Consider the following 13,158-nt stretch of genomic DNA (forward strand, 5'->3'; position numbering starts at 1 on the left):
ATAATCATACTTTTCAAACCATTTAAGGTTCATTACCACTTTACACATTTTTTCATACATAGCATATATACTAACATATCATTTTAAAATACCCATTGCATTGCTTTCATTCAATCAAAAACTATTTCATGCAACATTCACACAATGCTATAAAAATATATTTAGTGCAAAACCATTACATGCACTACATAGCAAACTAACACATATTTATAATAAACAGTCAAACAAAGAAAGTTATTCGGTTACGTCAACCCTTCTATCACTAAAAAGGTTACCCATGGATTTCAACTACCACAACAGGTTATCTCAAGCTTCCTTTCTCTATTCACACATCCAATGTACCTAGGGCTATATTCATCCATAAACTCTTTTCTATTTATCCATTCTAGATCCATTACTACTCGATTACTACTTTAAATCACCTTAATCTGTCTTATCTCACTCAAATCAAATTTTTTCCCTAACTTTTCTCTCTTTAAAGCTAAAATTGAGCATACGGGTTCAAAGTTTTACTGTTCAACTTTAAACCAGTCGTAAAGTTTTAATTTAACTATCTAGCACCTTTTTACTACTATTGAGCAAGAATCAAATCCCTTAAATTTCACCGATTCAATTTTTCTATAACTCATTTTCAAGGAAATTTATGTAAAATAAAAGGTAAGAGTTATATGTAGCTATTCTAATCTATGCACTGCGACGCATACAGCACAAGTCGCAGGGTGTGGCATATTGAGATTTATTCTCACCACACACACTTGCTTCAACCCAAAACACACTCCTCTTACTCATATCTTCTCATACAACACACCAACACATCAATTCACCAAGTAATCATCCGAATCTCTAATCCCATACTAATTACTACCTTACTCTTGATTAACCACTAATCACAGGATTAAGAAATTCAGAATGTTACAAAGAATGCTAGCACATTGTTCGTATTAGAAGCTATTCATGTGGATACCAGTAGAGGAAGTAGATCAACATTTTCAGCTCTTGAGATCTAATTTCTTAAAGATAATACATGAAGAGCTCACAATTAAAAGGTAATTATTCTATCCACCTTGACTTAAACAAGTTTGTTCGGTCCACAAGGTAGATAGAATAATTTTAATCTTTTACTATACCTCCTTATCCAACAAGAGCCATGGGTGCTACTTTAAAGTTTAGTATCGCTTATCATCCTTAAATCGATAGATAGACAGAGTAAACTATTCAGACTCTAGAGAATATGTTAAGGTCATGTGTAATGGAGTTGCATATTAGCTAGGATAATTACTTGCCATTGGCTGAGTTTGCATTAAACAATAGCTACCATTCCAGCACTCAAATGGCACCATATGAAACTCTGTATGGAAGGAAGTATAGATCATTATTTTATTAGATAGAGTTGAGTGAAATAAGTATTGTAGGGCCTTACATTATGGACCAAAATACATAGAAGAGTTATACCGATTAACAAAGAAGACTATTAGAGTTTTTGGTAGGTGACCACGTGTTTATGAAAGTTATGCTGGTAACAGGAATTGAGAGGTCAATTAGAGCTAAGAAATTGACTCCTAAATTCATGTGTCTGTTTAAAGTTTTAGAGAAAATTAGGCCAATCATCTATCAAATTGCATTACCTCCACAATTATCTAGGATTCATAATGTATTTCACGTGTCTCAACTCAAGAAATACCAACCGAATTCTTCTCATGTGATAGAGCCTAAAGAGGTGGAGCTATAAGAAAACATGACTTATAAAGCAGAACTAGAACGAATAGTGGATGTGAAGGATAAGTAATTGAGAAACAAGACTATTCGACTAGTGAAGGTATTCGGGAAGGGTATAACTCCTGGTGACACAACTTAGGAGACAGAAGTATAGATGAGGCAACAATACCCTCATTTATTTCTGTAGGTATGTGTGTATTAATGGTTGTTTCAATTTTGAGGATAAAATTCTTAAAAGGAGGGGAGAACTATAACGTCCCAAATTTTTTATTCTTAGCATTAATACTAATTAAAGGGTGAATTAGTAATTTAATGTGAGATTTAAGTTCTAGATTATGAAATGTTATTTTAACTATTTGGGATGTTATACAAATAGATTTGAGTGAGAGAATAGCATGGCAAAGCAAAGCATGTGAGCGCGATAAGGAATTCCCTCATTGTGTCATGCATCGTGACTAAAGTTGGATGCGCCACGATGCATGGTGCAAAAGCTTGGTGAATAAGAACGTGTCCCGCTAGTGAGAAACAGAAAAGAAACAAAGAAAAGAGCGTAGGAGTGTGAGGAAAGGGGGAGCTCTATTAGGGCAACGAGTTTTAAGAGCAATGATGATATTTTTGATTTGTTACTTATTGGGTAAGTCTTATACTACCTTAACCTCCGATTCTACTCTAATTTCTCTTAGTTTAAGCTATTGAGAAATTAAATTTAGAAGTTTTAAGGAGTTGATTTCTTACCTTATAGTAATAGAAAGGTTCTCTAGGACTAAACTAGACCTTTATGACTTATTTGAGTTGGAACAATAAAGTTTTAAAACTATAGATTCAAATTAACCTAGTTTAGAGAGAGAAGAATAGGTGAGAATTGGGAAGAAGTATGTTAATTCTTGTAGTGAGGAACAATTAGGTGTAGAAGGTGGAAGTGAACATAGATGAGGGAAGTGGTAACGATTAGGTGCCTAATTACTGCAATTGGCACTTTTAATCAATAGAGTAATTGACTCTAGATGCCTAGATTGTGTAGATTTCACATGCGACAAGTTGAATGGTGAAAGTTGAGTAACAGTGTGGAACATGGGTAACCTTTTTTGTGAACAGAAGAGTTGAGGTAACCATATAGTTTATTATGTTTATTAACTATTATAACTGTGTACAAGTAAACATTTATTTGTAAATTTATGGTTTTGTAAGTTTTTGTACATGGTTTGGCCAACAAGTTTGGCATGAAAAGTGAATTTGATAAGGTTATTGTATAACTACCACTTTTTAATGAAAGGAGTACATATATATGTATGTATATATGTATGTATGTATGTATTTATGCGTGTAAAGCATGTGAATGTGGAAAAATAGTGAATTGTATGTGAAAAGTATGATCATAAAGGGTTGGAGTTCACCTAAAGTATGTGGGGATGTGTGTGTGTGGAGTTGTGAGTGAATAAATCTATATGGTCAGGTTAGCACCATGGGACATCTGGTGTAGCATTTTGCATGCTAACACTATGGGTAATTCGGTACAACATTATATTATGACTGTTACCATCATTCGGGTAGTCTAGCAACTCCCTAGTGCCCATTAGGGTGCAGTTAGAAATCAACAACACTTTTATCACAAGAGTGTAAAATGAGAAAAACTATAGTTCATAGGTAGGATAAATTACCTTTAACCAGGTGTTTATACCACTGAAAGTGTGCTAAAGTCAATATTAATTGATTCATTAAAGCCTATGGTTTCATGTCAAGGAGCTTTGGAGGATCAGTGGATGGATGATCATGCTAGTGTGTAAAAATGTGTGAACAAGGTTTATAAAAAGAGAAGCTATGTTATGATAAATATATATATTATTCTTTGATTTTGTTTATTTTATATGGTTATTTGTGTTAATAGACATTTAATGAGCTATATTGGTTATTGAGATTTTAATCTTATCCGTGGTTATTTATATTTTTAGGTTCTTGTACTAGTAGTGCAAAGGGAAAGAAAACGGGCTAAGTACAGACTCTTCTGAAAAACCCATTATAAGATGGTGTAATGAATATATTTATTAAATAGTGTGGAGCAAGTGTATAAGTTGCTATAGGAACAATTTTGATGCATAAACATGTGTATAATTGTGAATGCTTGTATATTTGTATGATTTTGATATCCTAGCCCAATGTGTTTAAACATGTGGATATGTAATGGTATGGTGATAGGAGCTAGTAGCCTACTATATATACAAGCAGGATATTTACTATGTGTGTAGAATTTGGCTATTGTGTGATTGAAAATGAGAAAATGTGAAATTGCCCAAAAGCGTGTTATGGGCGGTTTACATGCCAAATATGTGTATGCATGTTATTTAACTTATATAACTATTTAATCATGTGTATATCATTCATTTGGTTATGGTCAAGACTGTTCTGAAAAACCAATTATAAGATGGTGTAATGAATATATTTATTAAATAGTGTGGAGCAGGTATATAAGTTGCCATAGGAACAATTTTAATGCATAAACGTGTGTATAATTGTGAATGCTTGTATATTTGTATGATTTTGATATCCTAGCCCAATGTGTTTAAACATGTGGATATGTAATGGTATGGTGATAGGGGCTAGTAGCTTACTATATACAAGTGGGGTATTTGCTATGTGTATAGAATTTGGCCATTGTGTGCTTGAAAATGAGAAAATGTGAAATTGCCCAACAGCGTGTGATGGGCAGTTTACATGCCAAATATGTGTATGTATGTTATATAACTTATATAACTATTCAATCATGTGTATATCATTCATTTGGTTGTGGTCAAGGCTCTAAAACTGACCAATGACTTAAGGTTTCAATTGGTAAAGCTCAATTGATAAATTTTGACATAAAGCAATCAAAATGCATTTGAACGTCCAACTTTTAAATGGGATATCAAATTTGGATTAAACCAAAGTCATTGGTTAGATTGTGGAACAAGCTTCTTGTAGGCACTTGAATCACCAATATTGAATATTGGATGCGAAAACATCACATATCCAAAGTTTGTATTAGATTCTTCAATTTGACAGCAGATTCTAGCATATGCACCGCAGCAAATGTGTCAACATGTGACAACATGCCACAACGCATGACACAAAGTGTGACATTGATATCTCTGTGTCACATGCTACAACGCATATAGCACGAGCCACAGCGCACAACTCAAAATTTGTGAAGATTTTAGTGTTTCAAGTTGGTTTTCTTTAAGATTCATTTATTTCTTATTATTTGCTTTTGTTGTGTGCTATTTGGTACAACTTAAATGGTTTTATAAAGAGATTTTCAAAATTTTATTTTGGAATTCCTAACTTTCAAAGATATTTTAAATTGAATAGTGAATTACGTGGAAGGTTAAATGGTAATGTCAATGAGAGCATTACAGTCCTCACTCTTGAGATCGCTTGCCCTAGTAGAGCTATCCTTCTTCTCCACCCTCATGATCTCTTTTTTCTTTGTTTTCCTTCTATTTTCACAAGCAAGAAACGTCCTTATTCACCAAGTTTTTGCATCATACGTCGTGGCACATCCAGCTTTAACTGCAGTACATGGCACAGTGAGGGAATTCCTCACCATGCTCACAAGCTCTGCTTTACAATGCCGTTCTCCCACTCAAATCTATTCACATAACATTCCAATAAGTCAAAATAACATTCTACCATCCAAAATCCTAATCTTACATTAACTTACTAATTCATCCCTTAATCAACATTAATGTAAGAATAAAAAATTCATGATGTTACATTAACAAAATCTATCAAAAAATGAATGAAATTTCTAAGTAGAATCACTTTCTCTCAAATAAAGGAACACACCAATATAGAGATAGTTCTTCTGATCACGAGAGTAAAACAAAAACTCAATTTAAGAGACATGCATTTCAGATGAAAAAATGTTATATACAAGAATATCAAAGATTACAAATATAATGACACTAAACTCCATCAATATACTAACAAGCCATGAAACTTAATGCTTTCCCTTTATCAGAGGATAACTACTAGGCAAATTTTACATAAAAATATAACACCCAAATCATTTTCTTAAAAATTAACTAATTGTCAAAATGGTTCAAATAGAAAAAGAAAAATATTGATAATTCCTACCCTCCCATGCAAAGCAAAAACTATTATTGGGCTTAAATGCATATATCAGCTGGGACTAGTAGGTATGTGATAATCTTTAAGATTTAGTTTACAATTGAAGGTTGAATGTATCTACAAAAATTGAAGCAGGGGAACAACAAAACAAGAAAAAGGATATATAAATACCATCCAGGATCAAATCAGTGCATGAGTTTTTAGACATGTACGAGATTTTGTTGATTTATTATTACTACTCCTATGTAATTAGAATTTTCCAGTACAAAAATCAGGTGCTTTCTACAAAATGTAATGTTTGCAAGGGAGAAAAAGGGAACAATTTGGCATACGAAGCACTAGAGAGAATATGCCCGACCTATAAATTGATAGATATTGTGCAATTTTATTGTCATTTTGTCTCAAATTAGTGACACTAATCTCCTTAAAATCATCTTTGCTCTAATGAGACCACACAAGGAAGAACACATAAATAAGATGTCATGACCAACTTAAAAAGCAAAAAAAGCACCAACTTGACCACAAACTAATTCTCTTTACTTATAATATATTTCCTAACTTACATTTGAAGACTCAAATTCGCCCTCAACAAGTAACATATTAGGTATACTTGCTTTCTCTTTGCATCCAAGTCTATATATTTTTCACTTGTTTGTCTTGTCAATTTTATAGTATGTCTACTAAAAGCATTAACAAAACATGCGCAAAGTAATGAGGATTTTCTTCATCATAACAAGATAGTATTGTTGCAATCAATTGTAGAAATTATAAACGGCATTCACAGTGACTCTTGCATTTATTATTTAGGAAATAAGAGCATACCACTCTCCTAGTTCATGACCAAGACCATGACATTTAATATCCTCCCTATGGGATTTGAGTGAAGCACGGTTGAGAGCAACTGATCCATACAATTCCCACATGAAAAGCCTATAGAGAAGCAAAATAGACTATTTTAATCCAAAAGCAACCTAATCCAAAAAAAAAAAAGTCCAAAAGCAATCGAATCATTTTGTTGTTTTAATCACAATATTTAATAAGTCTCACTATAGTTCAACATTCACATCTTTCTAGATCATTTGATATCATAATAGTAGCTAAGCCATATCTATGAAAGATCAAATTATATGCTAACTGTGATGTTGATTTAATTTACAAATAAACTCACTAGGTGTCATTTGCTAGTTTAATAGCTTCTTAAAATTTTGAAATTGAAGCTGCTATAACACATTAGTGTTCTCAAACATCCATAGCTTGAGAAGATTATTTGGCTTGATGCAATGAATGTAATATGGCTCAGTAGCATTCAGAGTTTCAATGTTACACGCCAACAATAGGGGGTGACCAACATAGGATGTGAACCATATCACACATCCCATAAGCCATAAATTCAGGGTTTATTTCATTTAATTAAAATGTAATTAATTTTACACTAACATTTTCCCACTATTGATACCAATCATTATTTCAATATTTTGTAAAAATTTTGACAGAACCTCCTCTATAAATAGGATCTCTTAAAAATTCTATATCACAAAAAGTTTCCCTAAGCATTATATCAATCAGGAGTTCAGCTCCTTTCAGCCAGTAGACAAAATGAATAATAAACTAAGGACTCTAATTATAAGTTTTGTGGAACACCTAATCATATATCTCATGACATAATAAATAAATTTCATATTTACATCAATAAGATATATTTACAGAACAAGCCTCCATTTTGTTCCACAAACATCCATCATGTATAGCGTCAATTATGCTATCTGAGGCAAAAATAATTCTTCAGTGAATAACATCCCAACAATAAATAACTTAACATGAATAAAAAGAAAATTTGAAATAATCATGCAAGTTAAAGAGACAATAATTTCCATAAAAAAATGTATAAACTTTAGAATAAAATGGCTTTATAAAATTTTGAATAAAATCTTAAACCTTTGAACTATCATAGCAAATGTTAATATCACTTGATTTTAAGAAGTCATATAAATGAAATAAATACTTGTAAATAAATTACTAAATAAAAACCAATGGGATACAAAACCACCAAATAATTAGATTCATAATTATAGGGACTTATCAAAAAATTAGCAAATATGGACACACAGTCTATGAGGGTAAATAACCAAACACGGCTTGTGCTATAAAGACAAACGTGGACACATAATCCATGAGGGTAAGTAACCAAACACAGCCGAAGCCACTAAACAAATGTGAACACACAGTCTACGAGGGTAAGTAATCAAACACAGCCGAAGCCACAAAATAAATGTGAGGATGATACTCATGAATAACCATCCCTCCCTTCCATGTGCGTTAGCCATCACACGTGGCTAGCAACTCCTATAAACACCCTGCTAGCTAGGTGTACCGTGGCGCGCTAAGGGCTAACGGAATTGCCGTTAGCAACCAATGTTCTGTATAAAGTCTCCTTGAAATTCATTTTCAAACATGTGAAGAAATCATCATTTTCAAAATAAAATTTTCTCTTCTCAATATCAAACTCACATAGACTATTTAAAACATCAATCCTTTTACATATAAAAATTCACAACTAATATTTCATAAACTTCTTCACCAATTTTCAGGATTGTCTTTATTGAATCAAAGAGTACTAAAATTTACAAAAGCAGTTTTCATCAATCTTGTAAGTATATATCATGATAACTTCAAGAGCTAAAAGAAAATTTAATTAACAACAATAATCTATGCTAGAAAAACATATATTAATAAATGTAATTTTGCTGAACATAATATTTGATAAAAGAAAATTTGCAAATATATAAATTGATTGGGATGTTATCCACTTACCTGTAGTGCTTTCAAGGTTCAACTCACTTCTTACAACTCCAATCAAGCTACCGTTCACACAATCACCCTATAATATATAATAAGATCTTATCGAACTTTACTTTTAAACCAACAAGTCTCTCTTTAGGAGAATTCACTCAAGTAGAATTAATAATAAAACTTTAAGTTTTGGTAACAAAATTAAACATAAAGGTTTCTTCTTAGGCTTTTTACCAAACATCTAATGTGCAACATTCCAACCCATTTGATAAAACACGTAACTTGTAATTCTCTTGTCCCAACCATTTTCAAGCATCTAAGTATGCCTTTTTAAAGCGATAATATACTTTATAAAATTCTAACTTTATTACTCTTAATAATCTAAAGCTTAGATAAGATGTCAATAACTTCCTACATAAACTCCTATGATAAAAACCGAATTAAATTTACAATTAACAATGTCAAAGCATTATCATTCATGTCACTAATTTTCTTTATAATACTTTAGCCATACCAGCCTATTTACTTGAGATAAAATTTTCCCTAAGTCTTTGCATCAAACACTTTAGGTGCATTATTCCAACCATACAATTAAAATTTTCTAATCTTCCAATCCTTTATCCAATAATTTGTCAATAGCTATACTATCCCCAGGAATTTAACTAGTTACATATGAGTCCATAATCAAATTCTTTTCAAGCATTTTGTCAAACATCTCATATGCATCCAGATTCAAACAAATACCAAGCCTCTTTTCCTTAATATTCTTTTCTAAACTTTCTCACTATCAATATTTAGGTTAATCAATCTTCCTACAGTTCATTCTTTCAAGCAAATAATAATAATAAGCTCAATTAGAATTCAAATTCACAATACACCTAGTTCTCAAAATCTAAAAAATTCCAATTTTCCTAAACTCCTCCTCCTCTATTCGACATGCACAGTAGCAAAGCAAGAGGAAAAATCACAATTTCTAAAATTTAAGAACACACCCCCCAATAGACCCGTAACGAAAAGGGAGTTCGAAGCTCCTTACCTTTGATCAGCAGCGACAGAAGTAAAAAGAGGAAACTAGTTGCATAACTATTGGAGAAAAAAGAGGGTTTATCACACACCCACAAGGAAGCAAGGATCAAAGAAGAAGGAGTGGCTGAGGGAGAGATTTTTGAAGGATGCTTTAGCAATAAACAGAGCAGGGGAGGAAAAATTCTGATGCATCCATGCTGTTGCTTGAACAGAAGAGGAAGGACAAGGTTGCGCGAGTATAACTCTGACACAATCACTAGTGGCTATCAGCTGAGTGAAGTAGGAAGGGTGATCCTGCAGAAGGAAAAGGGAAGGGAAATTGTTGTAGTATAGGGGAAGAGGGAAACTCACGGCAACATCAACAGGTTATGCACTCTAACATTCCCACGCTGGTAATGTTGAAGACTGAAGAGGAATGATGGAGAATGCTATGGACATGCTGGAATAAAAGAAGAGCAAAGGCAGTGGTTTTGGATTTTTTGAAAATGTGAAGGAGGAGAAGGAAAGAAAATAACGCATTTTTTGTACGCATCTGATTAGGTGAGGAGAATATAAATAAGAACTTTAAAAAATTACAAAAATTACAAGAGAGGGCCCTATATTTCTTCTAATAACATAAACGATATAGGCACTTAGTAATTTTCCCACAATCTTAAACTAAATGAAATTAATCTATTTCAAAAAAAAATTTAAATGTTGGGCGTTCAAGTAAGCTATTAGCATAAGTTTCACTAATTCATCCCTCTCCGTTTGCCATAAAATTAATTTAAATAAAATATAAATTAGGAGGATTTTTTTTAGGTCATCATATTTAAGCAAAGATTGTAATTACTGCTATGTAAAATGAATCAAGAATGAAAATAATATAACAGAAATCATATTAACCAAGTAGTGCTTCAAACTCTGAAGCATGCTAAAAGCTTATTTTCTTCTATGTCATAATAGTATTTTCCCTCTTAGAAAACAAAACAGAAAGGCTCATAATTTTTTTAAAAAAAATTCTAGCTGGGCAAAATTAGCATTAGCAAAGCATCATGCTAACAGCAAATGAAGCAAACAAAAGATATTCCTATGATCTAAGATATAGCAAGCCAAGAATTAATGCAAGAAAAACATACGAATAGAAACTTGTATATCTATTTGTGTGGGCCTTGGTGCTGAAGACATAACACCAACCTAGTACATCAACAATGTAGCACCCATTAAAGGAAAATAGTAAAACCACACATAACTTATGTCTTTAGTACCAAGATGTAGGGATCAATATCAGCAAGGTTTAATTCAAGATAGATTGAATAAGCTCTTTTCAGTTAACTTAAGGTATTGTAAAGTAACACGATCTACAAAGAAGAATAAATGTGAGAGGTAGAATATTCCTAAACAAATAATTTTCTAAAACAAATAACTATGAGGATTAACTAAGAGAAAGTAATTTATCACATTCGTAAACAAATAAATAGATCTATAATTTATAAAAAAAATTGGAAGCTAAATGGAAGCAAGGACCAAAGAAAAAGAGAATGGAGGCTAAAAGAAGAGCAAAGATGATCTAGAAAACATGAGAATCTAGCTAAAAAAAAGAACAAATGATGATATGCTTAACACATAGAACATGACGACTCTAACCTTCAATAGTAGATTTGGAACATGCAAGGACAACGGCTACAAGCTCAAATAGAAGACAATCGAAGAAAATTACAATCTACAACAGATCAGAGAAACAGAAGGTAGATGCGGCTGAACAGATGCATGGATGCTATAGCAAACTGGGGACTTAGATAGAAGGCAGCTCGTGGCTCAAATGACAAACCTTGTTTTAGAAAAGAGGGGTGAGCTATGGGAATGAAGGTCTGAGAAAGAATTAATTAAAAGAAGCCAATTAAAATTAAATAAATAAATAAATACCTTGTTGGAATGTTTTAAACCAAAATGCTCTTATATATGACATCCTACGGGAGCTTTTTTGATTAAAAAAGCTCCCGTAGGTATAAATTCAAGAAAAAATTAAAAATACTACTTTTTTAATAGAATAGTTCTTGTGCTTACTTTTTCAATTTTCTTCATTTATACCAATGGGAGCTCTCTTAGTTTGGCTAGAAAAAAAAAAGCGCCATAGATACTTATTCTTTTTTATTTAATTTTTGAAGTATTTATAAGAACATATTTGTTTAAAAATGCTTCCATATAGTTAACATACTAGAGTGTTTGAACTCAAAAGTGCTCCAATATCCTCCATCTCATTCTTTGAGAGCATTTTTGCTTAAAAAAGCTTTAATATGGACCCTCTAGCTGTATATTTTTATAGTTGTGGTGATTTAGAGAAATTTCTCTTTATGATTACCTTCAGGTTTCGAGCTCGAATTTGGTGAGCGCAAAGAGTTAAATTTTTATTGGGAAAATCACTCTAAGATTCCATGGAAGCATTTAAAATATGAAATAACTACTAGGTCCCTAGGAACCAAAGGGTGAATAAATCTGAAAATGAAATTATTAGTTTGCCCATTATTTGAAATACTTGAAAATCACTTTATTTCCTACTAACCTATGAAAGCTCGAACCCAGGGTGAATGGTTTCTCTATTTCTCATTCTCACATCTTCTAAAGCTCATCGCCAATCACCGTTCTCGCAGTCACATATTGTCCATCTTGTGTGTCCTGCTTCGTTAGTCAATAGCTCAATTGTGATAGTGATTCCCACTAACCCACCGAAAGCTCAAACCCATAATAGATGAGATCTTTGTTCGTCTTTCTCGCCTCTCCTAAAGTTTGTTGACAACCACCCTTCTCTAAATCACATTGCTTCCATTTGGCCTTTAAGTTTGAGTATTCAACTAGTTTCGGCCCCTAAGGTAAATTTTTATTAGCTAAACCCTATCTTTAATATGTCGTTTGTATGGGTTTGGGACTTTTGTTTGCTAGAAAATTTGATTACTTCCATAATTTATACTTTTAATGAGAGAAAAGGAATACAAGTGTTGTATGTTAACTGATGAATATACTTGCCTCTATAATTTTTGTCTCCAAGTTGTTTGTTTGTATATTTTATTTGGAAACATCACCATGATCGAAGATGCTTTAAAATCATCTAAACTAATTCTTGTTATGAGCCGTAAGAACTAGAAAAGGTATTTAAGCTCAATAATCCAAAATTACCTAATGATGAGAAGAAGATGTATTGGACGACTAACACTAGATTTAATACAACAAAATTAGGGTCTAAACTCTAAGAATGAATTCCTGCATGCCACATCCTGAGTATGAGATTTCATTTTATTATACGCACTTTGATTAGCTAGCTTTTATCCATATGTTGTTGCCTAGCTAGCTCTTATCTATATATTGTTGTCTGTTATCTTTAGCAATCATGCGAGACTAGTGCAATATTTACTGAAATCAAATCCATAGCTTTGATAGATCATAGAAGCCATCAAAGATTCAAAAGTTTTGAGCACTCAAAACTATAATTTTATACTTTATAGATTTTGAGGTCTCAAATCTATGGTTTCTGTCAAAACTATAATT

The sequence above is a fragment of the Prosopis cineraria genome, unplaced genomic scaffold (assembly GCF_029017545.1).
Source record: "Prosopis cineraria cultivar Desert tree isolate PC_DT_omini unplaced genomic scaffold, ASM2901754v1 PC11, whole genome shotgun sequence".
NCBI classification, from domain to species: domain Eukaryota; kingdom Viridiplantae; phylum Streptophyta; class Magnoliopsida; order Fabales; family Fabaceae; genus Prosopis; species Prosopis cineraria.